Source organism: Panthera uncia, chromosome B1 (genome assembly GCF_023721935.1).
Source record: "Panthera uncia isolate 11264 chromosome B1, Puncia_PCG_1.0, whole genome shotgun sequence".
In the NCBI taxonomy this organism is placed as follows: domain Eukaryota; kingdom Metazoa; phylum Chordata; class Mammalia; order Carnivora; family Felidae; genus Panthera; species Panthera uncia.
The window spans coordinates 118719452-118743216 of record NC_064811.1 but is presented as its reverse complement, the minus strand read 5'-3'; the positions used below and the strand labels follow the sequence as shown (position 1 = coordinate 118743216).

General features: G+C 34.6%; 1 protein-coding gene across 2 annotated transcripts in view; it reads left to right on the top strand.

The window, feature by feature from the left end:
- INPP4B (inositol polyphosphate-4-phosphatase type II B) overlaps positions 1 to 23765 on the top strand; it is a 755730-nt gene that overhangs the window by 101006 nt on the left and 630959 nt on the right. For both annotated transcript variants that reach the window (XM_049632225.1, XM_049632223.1), the window contains exon 2: positions 22495 to 22557. The gene's annotated coding sequence lies outside the window, so the exon portion shown is untranslated. The remainder of the gene's footprint in view (positions 1 to 22494; positions 22558 to 23765) is intronic.

Genomic DNA, 23765 nt, shown 5'->3' with positions numbered 1-23765 from the left:
TTTCCTTCTAATGTGGTGTTGAGCATCTTTTCATGTGTCTGTTGGTCACCTGTATGTCTTTGGTAAAATGTATGTTAATTTCTTCTGCCTATTTTTATTTGGATTATTTGTTTTTTGGTGTTGTTATATAAGTTCTTTATATGTTTTAGATACTAATCCCTTATTAGATATAGCATTTGTAAACATCCTCTCCCATCTGTGGTTGTCTTTTTGTTTTATTGATGGTTTTATTCACTGTGCAAAAGGTTTTTATTAAACTATAAAACATTGATCAAAGAAAGTGAAGATGACACAAATGGGAAGACATTACATGCTCATGGATTAAGATAACACATATTGTTAAAATGTCCATACTACCCAAAGCAATCTACACATTTAATGCAATTCTTATCAAAATACCAATAGCATTTCTCCCAGAATTAGAACAGATAATCCTAAAACTTGTATGGAACCACAAAAGACTCCAAATAGACAAAGTAATCAAAAAAGAACAAAAGTGGAGCTGTGAAAATCCCAGATATCAAGATATACTACAAAGCTGTTGTAATCAAAACAGTTTGAAACTGGTACACAAGAAAAATAGGCACATGGACCAATAGAATGAAATGGAGACCTCAGAAATAAACCCATGATTATAGGGTCAAGTAATCTCTATGGTCAAAGGAGGCAAGAATATACAATTGGAAAAGGAGAATGTGTTCAACAAAGGTGTTGGGAAAAGTGGACTTTTTTACCCCATACACAAAAATGAACTCAAAATTGATTAAAGACCTAAATGTGATACCTGAAACCATAAAATTTCTAGAAGAAAACATAAGCAGTGATCTCTTAAACAGCTGTAGAAACATTTTTCTAAATATGTCTCCTTTGGCAAGGAAAACAAAAGCAAAAATAAACTATTAGGACTACACTAAAATAAAAATGCTTCTGTTATGATTTTTAATATTTCTTTTGTTCTCTTTACTTCAATTTGCTGTTCCTTTTTCTAGTTCTTAAGTCAGAAAGTTGTATGTTGTTTTCTAATATAGGAATTTAAAGCTATACATCTTTTTATAGTCACTACTTTAGTTACATCCCATAAATATTGCCATGTTGTATACTTGTCATACTGTTTGAAATATTTTTCTAATTTTGTTACTTTTTTTCTTTGGCCCATGAGTTACTTACTTAGAAGAGGATTAGCCTCCAAATATTTCTTTTCCTCTTGTTGATTTTTAGTTTAAATTGGAGACGAGAACATACTCTGAGATTTCAACCCTTTACAATATATTGAAGTTTTTTTTTATGGCTAACATAGGTTCTATCATGGTGAATATTCCATGTGTTCTTGAAAAGAATGTGTTCACTGCAATTTCTGGGTATGGTATTTTACAATTGTCAATGAGGTCAAGATGGTTGAGTGATGGTATTAAGATTACTTTCTCTTGGGGCCCCCCGGGTGGCTCAGTCGGTTAAGCGTCCGACTTCAGCTCAGGTCACGATCTCGTGGTCCGTGAGTTCGAGCCCCGCTTCGGGCTCTGGGCTGATGGCTCAGAGCCTGGAGCCTGCTTCTGATTCTGTGTCTCCCTCTCTCTCTGCCCCTCCCCTGTTCATGCTCTGTCTCTCTCTTTGTCTCAAAAATAAATAAACGTTAAAAAAAAAATTAAAGAAAAAAGATTACTTTTTCTTTACTGACTTTTTTTGTCATATAAATTACTGACAAAGGGGTATTGAAGATAATTATGATTATGGATTTACTTATTTCTCCTTCTAGTTCTATCAGTTTTTGCTTCATGAGTTTTGAACCTCAATAAATGCAGACATATATTTAAGATCATTATGTCTTCCTCAAGAACTGGCCCTTTTATTATTATGAAATATCCATCTTTATCTCTTGGCATATATTTTGTCTCGAAGTCTATCTACTTTGTCTCATATTAATATAACCACACCAGCTTTCTTATGTTTCCTGTTTATGTTGTGTACTTTTCTCATCCAAAAAACTTTCAACTATTTGTCCTTTTAAATTTTAAATTTAAAATGAGTCTTTTGGATCATAAGGTAGTTCTATTTTTGACTTTTTGAGGAACCTCCATACCGTTTTCCAGAGTGGAATTTAAAAAACAAAACAGATGAACACGGGGGGTGGAGAGGAAAACTAGAAAACAGACTCTTTACTGTAAAGAACAAACTGAGGGGAGGTGGGTGGGTGGGGGGCTAGATGGGTGGTGGGGATCAAGGAGGGCACTTGTGATGAGCACTGGGTGTTGTAGTGATGAATCACTAGATTCTACACCTGAAACTAATGTTACACTGTATGTCAACTAACTGGAATTTAAATAAAACTTGAAAAAAGAAAAAAAAATAATAAAAAAATGACATTACTCTTTTGTTGGCAGCATATAGTTGGATCTGGGTTTTTAATTCAGTCTTGTAAAATCTGCTGTCCAATTGGAGTGTTTAGTCCAAGGGTCCACAAACTTTTTTTGTTAAGGGCTAGGTAATAAATATTTTAGACTTCTCGAGTCATATGGTCTTTGTCACAACTACTGAATGCTGCACTGTAACACAAAACAGCCACAGGCAATATATAAATAGATAAGGCTCTATTTCAATAAATATTTACAAAATAAGTGGGCAAGATTTGACCTGCAACTCATAGTTTCTTAACCCCTTGTTGTATCTGTTTGCTTTTCTCTCTGTTTACATTTTATATAATTACTAAATATGTTGTGCTTAAATCTGTCTTCATCTTGTTTCTTTTCCATTGTTTCTTTTTTGTTTTTTGTTGCTCCTTTCCTGAGTACTTTGGGCTAATTGAATACGTTTTACTGTTAATTTATTTGCTTGGCTTCTCAGCTCTTTTTAAAAAAACAAATTGGCATAGTATTTGCTATAGGATTAACAATATCCCATCCTTAAGTTATTAAGTTCTATTCAGAGTCAATATTACCCTGTTTAACACCTGACCCTTCACAATTTCACTTTATTCACATTTGATAGTTCTTACTTCCCACTTCCTAATTTCTATTGCCAAAGTGTTATACTCACTCAATAGTAGAATTTCATTTACTTGTGACTTATGTACTGTGCTGTTATTCACAAATCCTCTATTTTTTAATATATTATAAACTCCACCTTACAATGTTATTATTGTTTTTTAATAAGTAGTTATGTTTTAAGAAATAAGGACAATAATATCTCATATTACACACTATTTACTTTTTCTGGGGTTCATTTTTTTTACTTTCACTTTTCTTTCTTTTTGTGCCTTTTCATGTGGAATAATTTCCCTTCTTTCTTGAACATATTTTGTAGTTTATGTTTGTTGTGAAATAATTTTTCACTTTTGTTTACAATAAAATGTTTTTACCTTATTTTTGAAGTATACATATGTGTGTGTATATGTGTGTGTATATATATATATTTTTTTATATTTTTTTTAAATTGAAGTACACTTGACACATGATGTTATATTAGCTTCAGGTATACACATAGTGATTTGACAAGTCTATTATGCTGTGTTCACCATAAGTGTAGCTGCCAAGTGTCACCACACAACACTACTACAATGCAATCAACTATAGTCCCTATGCTGTACCTTTTTTTTTTTTTTAAGTTTGTTTATTTATTTTGAGAGAGAGAGTACAGGGGAGGGGCAGAGAAAGAAGGAGAGAGAGTTCCAAGTAGGCTCATGCAGGGCTCCATCTCACAACTGTGAGATCATGACCTGAGCCAAAATCGTTGGACACTTAACCAACTAAGCCACCCAGGCACTTCCCATGCTGTACCTTCCATTCCTGTGACTTATTCATTCCATAACTGGAGGACTGTACCTCCGCTTGCCTTCACCTATTTTGCTGATCCCCCTACCCTCTCGCCTCTGGTAAACGATAAGTTTGTTCTCTGTATGTATCGGACTGTTTCTGCTTCTTGTTTGTTTTGTGTTTAGATTCCACATATAAGTGGTATCATGTGGTATTTCTTTGTCTGACTTATTCACTTAGCATAATACTTTCTAGGTCCATTCTTGTCACAAATGGCAAGATCTCAGTCTTTTTTATGGCTGAGTAATATTTCATTATAAATATATACATATACCACATTTTCATCCATTCATCTATTGATGGAAACTTGGGTTGCCTCCATATCTTGGCTATTATAAATAATGCTGCAATTAAATGAATTATTTAAATTAAATAAATTAAATAAATTAAATTAGGGCATGTTTTCAAATTATTATTATTATTATTATTATTATTATTTTAATTTTCTCTGGGTGAATAGTAGTGGAATTACTGGATTGTGTGGTATTTCTATTTTTAATCTTTTGAGGAATCTTTATACTGCTTTCAACAATGGCTGCATCAGTTTACATTCCTATCAACAGTGCATGGGGCTCCTTTTTCTCACATCCTCCTTAATACTTGTTATTTTTTATCTTTTTGATTCTAGCTGTTCTGACAGGTGTATGGTGATACCTCATTGTTGTTTTGATTTGCATTTTCCTGATGATTATTGATGTTGAGTATCTTTTCATGTATCTGTTGGTTATCTGTATGTTTTCTTTGGAACAATGTCTATTTGGATCCTCTGCCTATTTTTTTTTAAAAGGTTTTATTTTTAGGTAATCTCTGCAGCCAATATGGAGCACAGATTTACAAACCTGAGATTAAGAGTAGATCCTCTGCTGATTGATCTAGCCAGGTGCCCCTCCCCATTTTTTCAATCAAATTATTTTTTTTAATTGTTGAGTTATATAAATTATTTATATATTTTGGATATTAACTCCTTGTTGGATAAATCAATTACAAATACTTCTCCCATTCAGTAGTTTGCCTTCTCATTTTGCTGATGGTATCTTTTGCTGTGCTGAAGTATAGTTTTACTAGATATAAAATTCTTGAATAACAATTGACCCTTGAACAACACAGGGGTTAGAGACACTGACTCCCCTCACAGTTGCAAATCTGTGTGTAACTTTTGAATCCCCTGAAACTTAACTACCAGTAGACTACTATTGACCAGAAGCCTTACCAATAATATAAGTGGTAGGCTAACACACATTTTGTATGTTATATGACATACTGTATTTTTACAATAAAGTAAGCTAGAGAAAAGAAAATATTACGAAATCACAAGGAAGAGAAAATACATTTACAATACTATACTGTATTTATTGAAAAAATATGTATATAAATGGACCCACAGTTCAAACCTGTATTGTTTAAGGGTAAACTATATTTTTTTCTTTCAGCATGTTAAAGATGCTGTTCCATTATTGTCTGAAGTACCTCATTCCAATGAGAACTTAGCACTTATTTTTATTGTTGCCTGTAGTAATGTCTCTTTTTCTCTGAATGCTTTATATTTTGTTTTTAGCAGATTGACCAAGATGTATGTACTTTGGTGTAGTTTTCTTTGATTTTATCTCTTTTTGGGTTTCGTAAAATTCTTGACTCTGTAAGTTCATTTCTTCCCCCATCATATTTTTGGTCATTATTTCTTTAAATACTTTTATGTCCTGTTATCTTTTCTTTTTGAGACTCTACTATACATGTGTTCAACTATCTCATATTGTTTTACAGGTCTCTATAACTCTGTTTTTCTTCAAACATTTTGTTTCTGTTTCTCAGATTGCATAATTTTTATTGATTTTATTTCAACTTCATTAATTCTTGCTTCTTCCATCTCCAACTTGCTATTAAGCCTGTAGAGTACATTTTAAATTTTGTTTATTATTCCTTTATATGTAGAATTTCTATTTGCCTTTTAAAGTAACTTATTTCTGAGATCCACTATCTGTTCTTTCATGAAGACCATATATGTGTTAATTCTCTGAACACATTTTCCTTTGGTTCTTTGTAAATATTTTTACTAGCTGCTTTAAAGTCATTATCTGCTAAAGGCAAGACCTGTATCATCTCAGTTTATTTTGATGCATTTTCTTTACTACCTGTCCTGTTTTCTTTTCTTTTTGTACATTTAGTGATTAATGTATACTGACATTGTAAAAAAGTTACCATGTTAAAAATTGTTAATGGGCTCCCTTTCCTCTGGCTGACATGGTCTCCAATATCCACTATCACTGCCTGACCTCCAGTACCTCTGTTTCATTCTTAATAACTGTCTAAAAAGCATCATGTATTCTTGTCCTGAATATGCATAGCTCAGTCCTTGCCTGAGAGCTTATGAGGGAATACTACTACATAGACATCTGAGACCTCCCTTCTGCACAGCTCCCTCCTTTCTGACTCCTTGCCATGCATATTTTATTTACTTCAGCTTCTTTGAACTCTAATCTCTGACTTCTAAGTACAGCAGGACATGTGTTTGACCTGGATGTCAGCTTGCTTTACTGAGGTTGGAAAATTGTGTTTATGGAGAGATTTGAGGAAATTGTGGGGCTTTCCTTTCACTCATAAAGGACAGTTTTATGCTGCATGTTGTATTATGCCTCAAAAGATTTGCCTTATATTTTTGTCTAACTTTATTATTGTTTATAATGAATACACTAATCCAGGACCAGTTATTCCATTGTAGCCAGAAACAGAACCTCCTGAAGGTTTCTTTCTGATTGAGGTTTTCTATTCTTTCCACTTTTCTATTTTTTCCTGATTTGAGGTTAATATATTTGATTTCTGTTTTTTAGAGATTGACCTTAAAATGTTTGCTCGCATACTTAAAATCTTAATTAACCTCTGTTGTTTCTTCTCAACAATACAAGATATCACAACTTAAATTCAATCACCTCCTTCCATTTTTTTGTAAAATAACCTAGTTAAACCTTATTTATTATTTACCTACTTAAACATTTTATTAATATTATTTTTTTTAATTTTTTTAAATTTTTTTTAACGTTTATTTTTGAGACAGAGAGAGACAGAGCATGAACAGGGGAGGGGCAGAGAGAGAGAGAGACACAGAATCTGAAATAGGCTCCAGGCTCTGAGCTGTCAGCACAGAGCCCGAAGCGGGGCTCGAACTCACGGACCGCGAGATCGTGACCTGAGCCAAAGTCGGCCGCCTAACCGACTGAGGCACCCAGGCGCCCCTTTATTAATATTATTTTTTAAGTACAGTTATTGTTGATTAAATCTACCCATGTGGTCACTACTTTTTCCCTTATTTCCAGTGTCTCTTGTGTCTCAGACTTCCCATCTAGGATTATTTTCTTTCTTTTTTTCTTTTTAACATTTATTTACTTTTGAGAGAGACAGACAGAGCACAAACAGGGGAAGGATATATATAGAGAGAGACACACAGAATCTGAAACAGGCTCCAGGCTCTGAGTTTTCAGCACAGAACTGATGCAGGGCTCAAACTCACGAACTGTGAAATCATGACCTGAGCCAAAGTCAGATGCTTAACCAACCGAGCCATCCAAGTGCCCCGAGGATTATTTTCTTTCTGCCCCAAATTCTTTATTTAAAAACTTTTGGGGGGGTGCCTGGATGGCTCAGTAAGTTAAGCTTCCAACTCTTGAATTTGGCTTAGCTCATATCCCAAGGGCATGGGATCGAGCCTCACATTGGGCTCCACATTGAGTGTGGAGCCTGTTTAAGATTCTCTCTCTCTCTCTCTCTCTCTCTCTCTCTCTCTCTCTGCTCCTCCTCCCCTGCTTGTATGTCTTTCTCTCTGTCTCTAAAAATTAAAAATTAAAAAATAAAAAAAATTTTTGGTTGGGTCTATTGGTGATAAACTCTGTTTTGATACATCCAAATAGGTAATTATTTTGCCTCTGCCTCAAATCACAGTTTGGGAACAGAGTCTTAACTGACAGTTACTTTTCTCAGTGGTTAGAATATGTTACTCTATAGTCTTCTGATATGCATTGTTGTTTTGATAATCTGCTGCTGTTCTATTTGTCATTGCTTATTGCTAATTGCACTTCTTAGAGTCAAACCCAAAATGGGGATTCTCAACTTTGTTGAAATCAGAAAAAGAAAATTAGGAAAGCATTATAGCACAGGGAAAGCAGTAGTCAAAGATGTAGATTTAGCAGAAGACTAGCCTGATTCCATAAGACAATCTGCATCCTGTAGTACCATAAAAATGTCCCACATTAATGCTAGGGAACTGGCCTTGGTATCCATTTATTAGTTATTCTTTGGCCATGGGCTATCCCTGAAAGACTGTAGAAACTCTTGAGGACATTTATCAAGAGAAGGGTAGGTGTGGGTTCAGTGGTTGGTAGAGAGAATATGGGCATGGCACCAGCAGTGTCTACTAAAGTAGTCAATCTTTTATTGCTGGCTGCTTTTAAGACCTCTTTGTCTTTAGTATTCTATAGTTTTACTGTTGTTGCTAGGTGTACATATTTTTGTATTTATTCTGCTTGGAAAACAGTGTATTTCCCGGATCTCAAGTTTCAATTCTGGTAAACTGTTAGCCAATTATCTTTCTTGGTATTACCTCTTCCAGGAGGCAGAATTTAAGAAGACTAAAAATACCTCCTAAAATTTTTTGCCCTCGTTGTCTCACTTGCTTCACCCTAGGCCTGGATCTAGTCTCCTCCATTTTCTCTTATCCCTTTTTCATGGAATTTGACCACAAGTAGAGCTTTGCATTTTTCCTCCATCTTAAGTAGATTTCATTGCCTTTTCTTTCTTTGTTGTATTTTATATAATTGCTCAATTGAGAGTTTATTAACACTCTTTGCAGTTGTACCCAATTTTGTATTCAGTGCATATGTAGAATGTATTTTTATTTTTGTTTTTCTAGAAGTTGCCTTTTAAAATTCTAATTGGCTTTAATATTCTGTTTTTAGTTCCCTCTTTTACATATTTAGAGAATTTTGAAATTTTCATTTTATGTTGTGTTCCTGACAATTACAAAATCTGATGTCTTGGCAGTCTAATTCTGATGTTTATTGGTTCTTTGGATTCTTCTTTATGAAGGCCTATTTTTCTTGTAGGTTGTGTAATTTTGGATTGTGTGCTCATCTGGGATTTTAAAAAATTCTGGAGATTCTGAGAGGTCTGTGATGAAGTTATATTATTTTGAAGTAGATTTAATTTGCTTCTTTAAGTTAATTTCTCTGCTTGAAGTTTTTCAAGATTTATAACCAGTGTAAAACCAAGGCTAACAGCTGTGGGGGAAGAACTATGGTTTATACATTTTAGAATTTTAGAAATTTTATGATTTGCTTTTTCTCTACTCCAAGCTAGGGATATCATAGATAAGTTACCCCCTGTCACTTCCCTATGGTACAAGAATTTTTTTTAAAATTTTACATTCTCTTGGGCTTTTTAGATGTTCTGAATTTCAACTCCTTATTTTGTTCAAACCTAAAGGCTTGTCCATTATTTCCTCTCAGGCTGAAATGCAAAAGTTCAAGATTTTATTAGTAAACAACATGAGGGCACCCATGCTTTTGCATGTGAATGCTACTATTGTTTCAATTCTGTCTACATTTTGCTACTTTAAGGTCCTTCTATGTCTTGTGAACCCAACAGTGCGTTTTAAAGTATGTTTGTTGAATTTTATCAAGCATTCTAGATGTTCTGAAAGAGAGGGTTTTTTTAGAATTACTAGTGACTATGTAACCAGGAGCAGAAATTCCCTAATTTGGCACCATATAGTTTTTAATTTTATCTCCTGTTTTTATCTATAATACTTTGATAGTGGAATATGGAGATATTCAACTATAATTCTCTTTTCCTAGATTGTATTTTTTTTTCATTTAGATAGTTTTTAGGTTTCTGTTCATGAATACCGCCAACATTGCAAAAATTTTTTCTGCTGTTTTAGTTTTGATGTTTGTATTCTTCACAAAAGTTGTTGCTTCCTAGAATGGGAATAAAAGGTAAAAGTTAACTTAGTTAAAATTCTTTTTAATGTTAGTTAATTTCCAAATTTTTGGGCTAAGTTTTTCACTTACTCTAGTACATTAAGGCACAGAAACCACCTACTAATAAAATATGACTAATCAAATTATCCCTCCTTATCCTACAGGATGAAATAAGTAGAAGATAGAATAGAAAGGCTTACTGTAAAGCAGTATAAAATTTCTGTCTGTGGGTCAAACCAAAAATGTTATGAAAGTAGGCAAAGTGTTCATGTCTCTCTTAAACAGCTATTTTAAATCTTAAGAGCAGTGGTATATATAAAAAAGTTATCATAGTGACTAGCTTGAGCAAAATGTGCCCATATCATTTTTCAAATATAAAGTTAGTTCAGTTACATTATGAATATTGAAAAGAAACATTATTTTTTCTTACATTTCTCTTAATCTAATGTACTAATGGCTTATTTAATTTAAGCCTCCTACATTGATATTGAAATTTCTCTATTATTGATGTTATTTCTAGATTCCTGATGGTGCTCTTTCTGTTTTTGTAGGTGGTACTTTATTTTATTTTTTCTTTAGTGGTGGCAGTGTGCACCCATATGTTCTATTTGTAATTTTTTTGGACATTTCAGCCCATTTTTTTTTCAGTATACATTTCTAAAAGATAAGGATATTTATCTTATGTAACACAATGTGGTTATCGCACCTGACACAATTAAAATCAATTCCTTTTTACTATTTAATTCCCAGACTACATTCAAACATTCTTAATTTTTCTATCACAAAATTGTAATGAGTGATCTTCCTTGATTCTATATGCCCAAATAAATTAACCTTCTTACCCAAGCTAGCTCATAAGTTGGAAATCCATTCAAGAGCCAATGCAAAGAGATAAGGTAATAAGGAAATTTGATCATTTTTTTTTTTGAAGATATGAGTACTGGTCTTTTATTAAAAAAGTAAAAAGTGCTTACCAACACAAAACTTTGTCTTGTATCTTAAGATTGATTTTTTTTGCATTAATTTGCTGCTTTTGAAGCTTATTATTTTTTAATGTTTTTATTTATTTTTGAGAGTGAGAGCAGGGGAAGGGCAGAGAGAGAGGGGGAGAGAAGATCTGACTCTGTGATGACAGCAGCAAATGTGATGTGGGATTTGAGTTCATGAACTATGAGATCATGACCTGAGCTGAAGTTGGAGGCTCAGCCAATGAGCTATCCAGTGTCCCTTTTGAAGCTTATTTTTATGGTTTTCAATATGGATATTTCTCTTTGTTTGGGAGCTTTATTAGTTATGTTTTTTTTTTTTTTAAGTTTATTCATGCTTTGACAGAGCACTAGCTGAGAAGGGGCAGAGTGAGAGGCAGACAGAGAGAATCCCAAGCATGCTTCACACTGACAGGACAGAGCCTGATGAGGGGCTTGAACCCACGAACCATGAGATCATGACCTGAGTCGAAATTAAGAGTCAAGCACTTAACCGACGAAGCCACCCTGAGCCCTTGTTTGGGTTGTCATTAATGGTGGTTGTTTTATTGCCAGAGCAAAATCCTTTATCTTAGTAGTAATAGTAAAATATCTTTCTGGAACCTTTCCAGGTCATCTTATGTAAAAAGCTAGAAAACCCTAGGGCAACTTTTAAGTGAATATTGAGAACTAAGAAAATTTGAGAAAAATTCACAAAGGATTTGAGATCAGCATTGCTCTATAATATAGCATCAAATTTCTCAGGATTTTGAGAAAACAGTAGCTAGTCTAGTATTGATTTTTTAACTTAGGAACTCTCATGGACATTTACAGGCTACACACTAGAACTAAAGCATTTCAACTCTTCCTGTTTTCAATTGATGGCATTTGTAGTTACTTGTGGAAGATATAGCACCTTGCAAACAAAACAGCCTTTCAGACAGCCCTAGAAGAGAAGCTTCTGTTTTAAGTCTTCAGTAGTTAATTCAGTAAAATTCAGTAACACTGCAGGCAGTAAAAGTGATAGGAATAGTGAAGTACTCAATAATAATTCTAGCAGACTGAAATATTTAGTGGTAAAATTGATAAGAATAAATTTCACAGAACCTACAGAAATAAATTAACTGAAGCAAGGATTAAGAAAGTCTTTAGTTTAGAGGAATATATCATCTAAAGCAGGTTTCTTAAACTTTAATATGCCCACTGATCACTTGAGTTTCTTGTTAAAATGAAGACTCTAACTCAGTTGGTCTTGCGTGGTGCCTGGAATTTCTGTATCTCTCTCAGGTAATGGAATGCTGCCATTTTATGGACCACATTTTGAAAATAAAGGACCTAGACTCTGAGTATTTGACTTTGGCAATAGCATGAGATAGAAGGTGAGAAAATATGCAAAATATGTAAAAATCAATTCAGAGAATAGTGCTGGTTGCATGTGTGTTTAAATGGAAATGGCATGATATATGTAAATTGATTTAAACTCTTACGACATAGGGGCGCCTGGGTGGCTCAGTCAGTTAAGCGGCCGACTTCGCTCAAGTCATGATCTCGCGGTCCGTGAGTTCGAGCCCCGTGTCGGGCTCTGTGCTGACAGCTCAAGAGCCTGGAGCCTGTTTCGGATTCTGTGTCTCCCTCTCTCTGACCCTCCCCTGTTCATGCTCTGTCTCTCTCTGTCTCAAAAATTATATAAACATTAAAAAAAAAATTTAAACTCTTAGGACATAGTACCCATTGTAAATTCAAAGTATATTGTGTTAACAATTCTAGCCAATACACGAAAAATATAGAAAATAGTAAAGATATACACAAAATATATATTTTTAAATAACAGACATTCAAAATAAAATGGGAGACTTCCTAGTAAGAATTAAGTAATATATTTAAATAATAGCACATAATGACCAAGCATGTGTCATAGTAATGGGTACTCACATGGAAATAGAGGGACATTAGCTCAACGGAATAGTCAAGAGAATAGAATTGGTAATTGCTACCTGCCTTCAAATCTTGCCTTTGCTCACTGTCTCTGTGGTTCAGGTAACTTCTGGTAACCAAACTGTGCTTCATTTTCCTCATCTATAAAACGGGATAATAGTATATCCATCTGTTAAGCTTATTACAAGAATTGAATGTGTAAGACAGCAACTCAAAACAATATCTGGTTTATATTTGGCAGTGGAAATGTTTATTTTTATTATTACAATAATAATAAGGTACTTCTAAGGTAATCCAGACTAAGAGATTTAAAAAATAGTTTTCAAAAAGTAGTTTTTAAACGTCTTTTATTGCTAAATTACCTCTGGGAAAAGATTTTGATTATTTTTTTGAATAAACACCAGAAAGTGTAAACTTATGATTAAATAAATAAAATTATCAGTAGAATTAGAGTATATCACTTAGAAAAGAATGTTTTCATCAACCTAGTTAAAATATGATTATTAAAAAAGGGGCAGAAATTAATTATTCCTAGTATTTGCTTTTAGTATGCTTTAAACCTGGGATGTGACTTTTGTTGTTATTTCTGCCTTTTCTCTGGCAAAGATTAAGCATACATTTCAAAATGCCTATGCTGTGGTTATTACCTTTGTGGTTTTTCATTATTGATGCTTAATCTAAGTATAATTATAATTCAGAGAAGAAAACAGGTTTTCTATCTTATTGCTTGCAGACAGAGATAAATAGGTATTCATTATATTTCTGTTTTCTATTTATATTTTCTTTCCAAAGCTTAAATGCAGAAACTTCTAAAAACCTACAATTACAAACCTTTGTTTTATTTGTGTTTTTCTTTTCTGTAATAATTGTTTCATAAAGAAATAAGCAAAGGAAAATTAGAAAGCAATTAGAAGGTAGACATTTAGTATTTGCAAAAAGAAATAATTTAAAAGTTCATGTATAATGCTTAAGATCTGACTCTAAGTGTTTCCTGCCTAATGTAGTCCAAATTAAAAAAAAATTCTCAAACATATGTACTGTTAAATGTGCAACTATGTTTAAAAGTGGAATATACATACACTTTATGCTAGATTCCCTTTTATTGAACCGTGTCAACAATGAAGAAGTAATTTGAAGAGGAATGTATAGGTTGAAAATATGGAAGATGGCTTGTATTTCAGGGAAAACACTAATGTTCTCTCTCTAGATGCTGTCCTGAATTATCACACCTGTAGATGCTGAGAAAGAACATTTGCAAATTGAAATCTGCTCTTTCTTTCTGGTTGTCTTTAAAATCAGGAATTATCTTTAAAATCTCCTTGTGCCTTTGGTTCAAGTGGTATAGACAGATGGGTGGGGATCCAAATGCCACTTGAAAAGTAAAGTTTATTGAAATATAACATGCAGGGGTGCCTGGGTGGCTCAGTTTGTTCAGCATTTGACTTCGACTCAGGTCATGATCTTATGGTTCATGAGTTCAAGCCCCACAAAGAGCTTTGTACTGACAGTGAGGAGCCTGCTTGAGATTTTCTCTTTCCCTCTCTCTCTCTGCCTCTCCCCTGCTTGCACCCTCTCTCTCTCTCTCTCTCTCTCTCTCTCTCAAAAATAAATAAATAAATAAATAAATAAATAAATGTATGTATGTATGTATGTATGTATGTTCCTTCTGTTAAAAAAAGAAATATGCATATAGGAAAGTAAGCAAATCAAGTGTGCAGCTTGATAAAATTTTGCAGGTGAACCCACCTTGAAGATCCAACAGCTAGCTCAAGAAAAAGAGTATAATATCAGTACCTTAAAAGCACCCCATGTCCTCTCCTAGTCACTATATATTCCACAAGGGGGATATGCTATATACTGTGATATGGTGTGTACTTTTTTGCATATGACTTATTACCCTGATTATTGTTTGTGATATTCATCTATGTTGTTCATGTAACTGTGATTTGTTTATTGTCATTAATGTATGGCTTTTCATTGTGAGAATAAGTCTTAATTTCTTAATTAGTTCTTCTATTAATGGAGATTTGAACTATTTCCAGTTAGTCCCTATTATGAAGTGTGTTACTATGTACATCCATTTATATAATTTTTGGCAATCATAGTATGCCTTTATAGTGGTTATAAACTGAGGAGCGGAACTTGCCCAGCCACAAGGTGTGAATATGTCCACCTTATAAATACTACTAAACTGTTTTCTGAAGTTATATCAATTTCCACTCTCTGGCCTTTGCAAGCAGGATATGACAGGTCCATTACTTCATATCCTTGCAACTCTTGATGTTATCTGTCCTTTTTATTTTGGCTACAGTGGGCATCTCATTGTGATTTTAATTTGCATTTCCAAGGGACTAATAAGGTTGAGGAAATTTTAATATATTTGTTGAAAATTTGAATGCTTTCTTTTGTGAAATGTCCATGTATGTCATTTGCGCATTTTTCTTTGGAGTTGTCTGCCTTGTTCTTATTGATTTGTAGAAGTTTATTTAAATATCCTGAATATGAGTCATTATCTGATATATGTATTGCAAGTTTCTTCTTATACTATGTGGCTTGCCATTTCATTCTCTACTTGGCATCTTCTGATAAACAGAAGTTCTTAATTTAAATGCAATCAAACATCATATTTTCCCTTTATAGCCACCATTTCTTCTGTGCTGTTTAAGAAATCATTGTCTACCCCAAAGGGAAAGATATTCTCTTCTGAAAGCTTTATTGTTTTATCATCCATGTTTAAGTATACAACCCTCTGAAAGTGATTTTTTGTACATGTAGGAGTTAAGATTCGTGTTTTATCCCAAATGGATATATAATTCATTCAGTATCATTTAATGGAAAGATTGACCTTTTCTTATTGTGTAATTCTTGCGTAATTAGTTGTCATAATTTGTGTGGTTTTTTGTTTTGTTTTGTTTTGTTGTTTATTTCATGTATCTGTTTATTTTTGTACCAATTCCACATCATGTTAATTATGAAAGCTTTATAATAAGCGTATATAATAATCTGATAATTGAAGACCTCCAAATTTGTTCTTCTTTAAAACCACCTTGGCTAATCTTGACCCTTTACATTTCTGTTTAAATGTTAGCTTGTATTTTAAAATTAAAAAAAAAAAACAACTAGAATTTTTATTGTGATCACACTGAATGCATGGATCAACATCTTATAATAATGAATCTTCCAATCAATGAGTATGATGTATGTCTTTCCATTAATTTTTCTGCTTTATTTTCTCTAAGTAGTGTTTTGTCCTAATGTTTCTCTACGTAATTTTTGGTATAGAGATCATAAACATCTTTTGTGAGATTTATTCCAGGATATATGAGGTTTTATTTCTATTTAAAATGTAGAATTTCTATGTTTTTACTTTTTTGTTGTTATGGGGTAGCACAACTACGTTTTTATAATGACCCTAAATTCAGTAACCTTGCTAAATTTGCTAAATCAATGAGACTAATCGTGTTTCTGTGGACTCATTATTCATTATTTTAAGTGCATTTCATTATTTATCAAAATAAATGGATTTAAAATTATTGATATTTTTATTTAAAACAAAATCTGAATTTTATTTAAAAGTATTAACTGAATAATAGCATTAACTGATATAATAAACAGAAAAACTGGTTGAAAGTGTAGGATAGTGCGTAGGCATTTCAGCGGGCATTAGAAAAATTGGAATTACTGCCTCTTTTCTGTCCTCATGTGTATAATCTCTCCTCATCTGTATAATCTCTTGAGTAAATGAGTCTGCCAATCTGGTCTTTTGTTTCCTCATCTGTAAGAGAATAACACTGGACTAGATACATTTGAGTTCCTTTTTATTAGGGGTAGGTGAGTCAGACAACTTCTGGGTAAATGGTTGTGCTTTTTAGAATTCTTCCCTTTCTTCTACTCTTTCCCTAACAGTATTGTGACTATGGAGGCAATGGGCCTCCTGTGATCTCATTTTGGGGAAGGTAGTGGGTGGGATCACATCTGCTCAGCACTTCCGTGTTCCCTGATCAGGGCAGTTGGGAACTGCTGTCTTCCCAGGACACCATACATTGGCTGTGGGGATGATGGGATTCTGCCTCAGGTTCATGGTTTTAGATATTTCCCTTCCTCCTCTAATACTGCTTAGCTGCTCCCATGCCATGTTAAATGCTGAATGCTAGTTTTTCTCGGACAGTCTTGAGTTTTCTCCAGTACATGCCCTGAAAAGTAGTCTTCGAGTCCTAGTGTTGTTATTACCACATTCATGTAGGAGTTCAACTTAGAGAAGGGAAAGGAGGACTTGATATCTGACCTCTTCCTCCTCCATCTGTCGTCCTCTTCTGCATACAACCCTGGAACCTGAGGCAGTTTTCCATATCATTTACATCATACCCCATGTTTTCTTCACCATGGTGTCACATAGCTCCATGACCTAGTTCTCTAGTTCTGGCTTCTAATATGTTAATGACAACTAAGATTGTGTTTTTAAAAATTATTTATTATTATGTTTTTTAAGATTGAGAGACAGAGAGTGTGAGTGGGGCGGGGGCAAAGAGACAGAATCCTAAGCAGGCTCTGCACTGTCAGCACAGAGCCCCATGTGGGGCTCAAACTCATGAACTGTGATATTATGACCAGAGCCCAAACCAAGAGTCAGACACTTAGCCGACTGAGCCACCTGGGTGCATCAAAATTTATTCTCTTCTAAAGGAAATCTAATTTTCAAGACTATCACCTTGCTATGGATCTAGAATTATTCCTGGGAGTAAACCTGTGGTCTTATTTTATTTAAAAAATTTTTAATGTTTATTTATTTTTGGGAGAGACAGAGACAGTGTGAGCAGGGGAGGGGCAGAAAGAGATGGACACAGAATCTGAAGCAGGCTCCAGGCTCTGTGCTGAGCTCTGAGCTGTCATTACAGAGCCTGACCCAGGGCTCAAACCCAAACCCATGAACTGTGAGATCATGACCTGAACCGAAGGGTGACACTTAGTCAGTTGAGCCACCCAGGCGCCCCTCTTATTTTATTTACCTTGTAACAATCTTAATCCTTTTGAGGCAAGTGCTACCCCTGTCGGGAAGGTGATGTCAAACATAGAGAAATGCAAAAGCATTGCATATAGATTATATTTTCAAATAATGACATCCTTGTTTTATGATGGGACATCACCTCTCATATTCCCTTGTCTTTTGCTTCTGTTCTATTTGACATATTAGTTTGTTCAAACTTTTTAAAAAATTTTATACGGCAACAATAAGGTCTTACTATGTAATTTCTGTCATGGAACATTGTAAGATATTTGTGCCTTAAAAGTTAGCTCTGTCTTATCTTTGTTAATAGATATCTAATACATAGAAGTGAGTATGTAGTTATTAGGAACCTCCTCCTAGGTGCTGAGCATTTAAATAAGTACTGAAGAAGATAGGTGAGAGGCAAAAGGTATATGGGGAGACATGACAAGACAAGACAACCCAAGAAGGCAATATAAATGATAGGCATTGGTATAATTGCTACACAGGTCAGAGAACGACAAAATCAACTAAGTCCAAAATACCTGGGGATCGCTTTTTGGACAAGTTGGCATTAAAGTTTTGACAGGGTGGTAAATTTGGAACATGCCAAAAAGTAAGAATTTAACCACAACCAGAAGGAAATAATATGGAGAGTGGAACTGGATGAGAACAACATGGCTATTGAGAACTCTGCCTGACTGAAGATGAGAAATTATGTTGAAGAATAGGACAGATATAACATTAATTGTATTATGTTGAATTTATATATAAAATACATGGAATGCTCAAGAAACATAAAAAAAGATAGTGTATCTAGTAGACATTTCATACAATTTTTAGCTGCTTCCCCCAAGAGTCTCTTAAAGCTCAAATTGTGAAGACTAATCTCACAGAGTGTAAAATCAGAAAATATTGACTACTTAAAGCAATAGATATCAGATATCAAAATGCTTTATAAAACAGGTCACCTTTTAGAAATTCCCTAGTATGAGCATGAGAACTGGTTAGATAGCTCCTACATTCCTAATCCAAAAGGGGTGGGAGGTCTACAGATTAAAGGCATATTTCTTCAGAGTGAACTGAGGGTCCATCAGGAATGTCCACAAGGAGGGAGGTTGGTGGAGTGTTTCACCTTTTCCCCTCCCAGTGATAAAAAGAGGTGCTTCAACAAAACTCACTGAGAGTTTAATATGTGTCCCTTTAAGTTTTGGGGGTGGTTGTGGAAACAGTGGACTAATTTCTGATGAAACTAAAGCCGAGATGAGCTAGCGAGCGTTTATGTAGAGGAAGCAGAGGTACTGAATTGAGAATAACCCGTTTTTCCAGGGTTTGTTAGAGAGCTCTCTGTGCTGTAGGTATGACCCATGGATGTGAGAGAACAATAAGAGAGTTGCTCATGGGCTGAACTGGCCTCAGCAGGGAGAAGCTGAAGGTGTCATATGGAGCTGTGGATGTAGTAAGTGGTAAAGCGAGACAGTATGACTCATATCAAGGCAGTTCAGATGAATGGAGGCCAGTGACTGGAGAAGGGGAAGCAGTCACTGAAAAACCTGGAAAGGCATCCAGTAGTTGAGAATCAGCTTTAAATAGGTAACAGCTCTCTTAGCTCAGTGAATAGAAAGTAAATTTTCCTCCTCCATTTACCTCTTCTTTCCTTACCTTCCCTTTTTCACTCCACTCTTATATTGTAGAGGCATTGTGGCCAAGGTTAACTGGCTGGGGAAGAGGACCTGTGGTAAAAACATAGGACCAACTTATCCTTCTTTGTTGGCTGTTGGTTTTCACTTGCAGCAGATCCTAGCTACGGATGGGAGACAAGTTAAACTTTAAATCAGCTTTTTAATGTAGCTGGGTATTCTAAATTCTAAATCGAGAATTATTTGCTGACTTAGTGTAACTGTAAGAATTTTTTAAGCTCCAAATGATCAGGGTATGGGTGGGGGCCTAATTCTTGTTGGCTCAAAAGATGCCGCATTAGTTTACTGAGACTGCCATAACAAAGTACCAGAAACTGGGTACTTAGAATAAGATAAATTTATTCCCTCACAATTCTAGAGGCTGTAAGTTCAGAATAAGGGGGTCAACAGGGCCATGTTCTCTCTGAGCTCTAGGGGAGAACCTGTTCCATGATTTTCTCTTAGCTTCTGGTGTTGTTCTGGTACTAAGCAATCCTTGGCATTCCTTGGCTTGTTGACTTCAGTCTCTTCTTCCCTCATCACATGGTATTCTCTTCTCTGCATGTGTCTATCTTTGTGTCTCATTTTATAAGGACATCAGTCAAATTGGATTAAGGGTCTCCCCTACTCCATATAACATCATCTTAACTCATATTTTAATTACATCTGGAAAGACTCCGTTTTCCAAGTAAGGTCACGTTCACAAGTGCTAGTGTAGGACTTTAACATATTTCTTGGTGGGCACAATCACAATCCAACCCACAAGAGATGTTAAGCAGACTTTGGTCGGCTTGATTCTAGCACCTTGTAGTTGGGGACTGTTGTTGGTGCAAACCAAAGTCCCTTTCCCGTTTATTTCTAGTCATGTATGCTCTACTCTTTCAAAATATACAGTATGACATTTCAGTCTAAAACAGTGTTACTTAATCTGTTACTATTAGGGAGGAAGCTACTGGAAATACCTTTTTATATTTTGTCTACTTTCTCCCAGTGGTGTTACCAGTGTTTGTCTTCTTTGACATCCTCTGAGCATTTTAATGAGAGATTGAGGGGAAGCTCTGAAGTCACCCTCATGCTAATCTGGTCTCCATGCTTTTTTATGCTTCCAGTTCTTTGACTGCATTGTCCTAGCTCCCTGGAAAGACATATCCTTACTTACCTGCCTTCCAGACTTAGTCTTGCAAAGTTTCTCTTCTGTGACATTTTCTTAGACCAAACAGGTCTGCTTGTCAGCCAGTGTGTATCAGTACAGCTATTCTGACTGACTTTTTAAAGATTATTTTTTAAATCCTCTTTTCCTGACTGCAGAACATTCTTTCAATACCTTCTGTTGCTCCAACACATTATGTATCATTTAATGATTTAAACTTGCCATTTACACCAATTACACGAAATGACTGTCTACAGATGTGTTTCCTCTACTGAACTGTATTTTTCTTGAGTCACTTTTTGTTTATTGTGGTTTCTCTAAAGTCTGTCCATACCCTTGGCTTGCAGTAGGGGCTCACTAGGTGTTTTCTGAATGGGATTGAGTACTGATAAAAGTACACAAGGGCCAGTTGCTTTAAGAGAATCTTGGAGGGGGGCGCCTGGGTGGCTCAGTCGGTTGAGCGTCCGACTTCAGCTCAGGTCACGATCTCACGGTTCGTGAGTTCGAGCCCCGCCGTCAGGCTCTGGGCTGATGGCTCAGAGCCTGGAGCCTGCTTCCGATTCTGTATCTCCCTCTCTCTCTGCCCCTCCCCCGTTCATGCTCTGTCTCTCTCTGTCTCAAAAATAAATAAACATTAAAAAAAAATTAAAAAAAAAAAAAAGAGAATCTTGGAGGACTTCTTTAAATGAAAATCTTTAACAAAATCAAGGGGAGTCAATGCAGTAGAGTGGTTGACAGCTTGCTGATCTTCCTGAAAAATCTTTTTTCCCCACCTGCCCAAAGACCTAAAATGACTTTATTTATTTATTTTTGTCATCATTAACAAATCTGCAAATTAAGTGGTGTCCAGTGTGATATTATTTTAATCATTCCACCACATGGCTCAGAGGCAGTGATTTTTAATGGAGTAGCAAGATTTTTTTTAAAAAGGGAACAATGAAAATAATAATAATGATATTGAAAACTATATCAGCTAACATTCATTAGTTCTATATCCTTTATATATTTTTATTTCATTTATTTATCAGCTCTGTGGAGTAGGAAAAATTATTATTCTGATACAGATGAAAAGTGAAGGTTTACAGTTTAATTTACTTGCCCAAGTTCACATAGCTTGTAAGATGTAGTGATTGCAGTTATATGGCTATTCTTATAATGACTGTTATAGTCAATTAATCAATGATGCTTTTAACTGTTGACATTCATTCAAATAACTTTCTTAAGGGATGAATTTAAAATTCTTACCTAGATATGTTACATTCCTTTCTGGAAAGCTATTGCTCAGACTTGAATTTATCCTCCAATCTGAACATTCAGATAATGATGCAATAAAATCTCTTATGGGATACTCATCAAGATTGTTATATGATAAGAGAGGGAATAAGATATATTTTCATACTTTTGACTTTTATAAAGTGCTTTCCTCCTTGTTGCTGCATAAGAAAACTCTAAAATTGCATCATATGAGCAGGGTAATCTGCAATTATTTACAGAGGCATCCCATAATATCTCATGTTATCACTTTTGTGGAAAGACAGAATAGGAAGACACCCAAGCTTTCATGAATATTTTAAAACCCATACTCACTGCAGGAGGGAGAAAAGTAAGTTTAGATAATTGCCAATTCATTTCAGTCAGTTGTATTCCAAGTAAATGTTCTGTCCCAACATGGCTTCCATCTTATCTTTTGAAATGGCAAAAAGCTAAAGCTTTTTGTTGCTCAAAGTGCTAGTTTTGTTCCCATGTGAGAAGGGAGAGAAGCAAAGAAAACACGGCTTAGTATCTGCCACAGTCACCCATGTTCTCAGCTCCAGGAGAGAGGGGACCTTTGGGGAAATTATTTGGCATTTATAGCCAAGTGGTTCCCAAGGCAGCTGCTGAATGGAGCTGAGTATTTTGTTAAATGATTTTCCTCTCTGACCTTTATTACTAATGAATCTCCCTCAAGAAGTATTTAAAGAGTAAAAAGAAAGGCTGTTTTTATTAATCTTTTTTCTCTTTGCCCACAGAACCCAAGGAAATGGTGTTACCTGGCAAGCAATCTGCTGTCTTTTATGAAAAATCAGATCAAGGTAATGCTTATTTTGAATTGATACATTTTTTAGTCTTTTTAACTTTGATACATTAAAATAATTGGCTTTCTTTGATTAATGGTTTCAGCTATTGAATAAACCTTCAAAAAATTAAATCATCACCTGAAAAGTATAGGAAATAATTTATGATGATCACTGTATTTGTGAAGTGAATAAATTTTAAAGTATATATTAGCTTATCAAAACATTATAGATAATGGTTAATTTTGTGACATTTTTCTTTCATTTATGTTAATATGTGAATAGGATCTTGACTAGAAGATTGCATTCTCTTTGGAAATAGCTCCAATTAGTGTATCATGTTTACAAATGGTAGACAATAAGAGAATTAGATTATTTATCAGGTTACGGTGATGAGATTTTCCTTTTATTTAAGCATTAGTGAGATGGCTTTACATATTTTTTGAATCTGCAAAAATGTGCGTACAAATTCCTAGAAAATTTCATCAGGTTTTTAAAAAAGGTACCCTTGCGCAAAACATATTTTCTTTGGAAGATTGAATTATATCATACAGTTGCTGAATAGCATGCCTGATTATGTTTAACAGATTGCCTATTTAGTTGTTAAATTTTTCAAATTACTGTGTGATTTATTTACACATGTTGGACTAAGGATATGAATGCTCATGCAAATATTCTAATGACATGTACATGTAAACAAAGTGTGAATATAGGCACAGATATACAGTGCGTATATGTTTCATGAATAGAGCTGCTATCTCAAAGTAGTTTTTTTCTAGAAATGCTTCTGAAAGGTTGGAATTGTGATGGGGAACTAGACCCATCTCTCAATACTATCTACTCATTTATCTGTGAGGATAGGATGTCACTGTATGTATATGAAAACAAATAATAGAATGATTGAAATGTATATTAGGCTGCATGCTAATTGGAACTAACTGGGTTTTATTTTTGACAACTCTTTGAATTCCTAAACAAATGAGTGCTGAAACAAAGGTAGCATTTAAATTTAATGGACCTTAGCAGAAAACTTATTTCTGAACTTTAGAATGAAATATGGCCTTTTGTAGCAACGTGGATGGAACTGGAGAGTGTGATGCTAAGTGAAATAAGCCATACAGGGAAACACAGATACCATATGGTTTCGCTCTTATGTGGATCCTGAGAAACTTAACAGAAACCCATGGGGGAGGGGAAGGAAAAAAAAAAAAAGAGGTTAGAGTGGG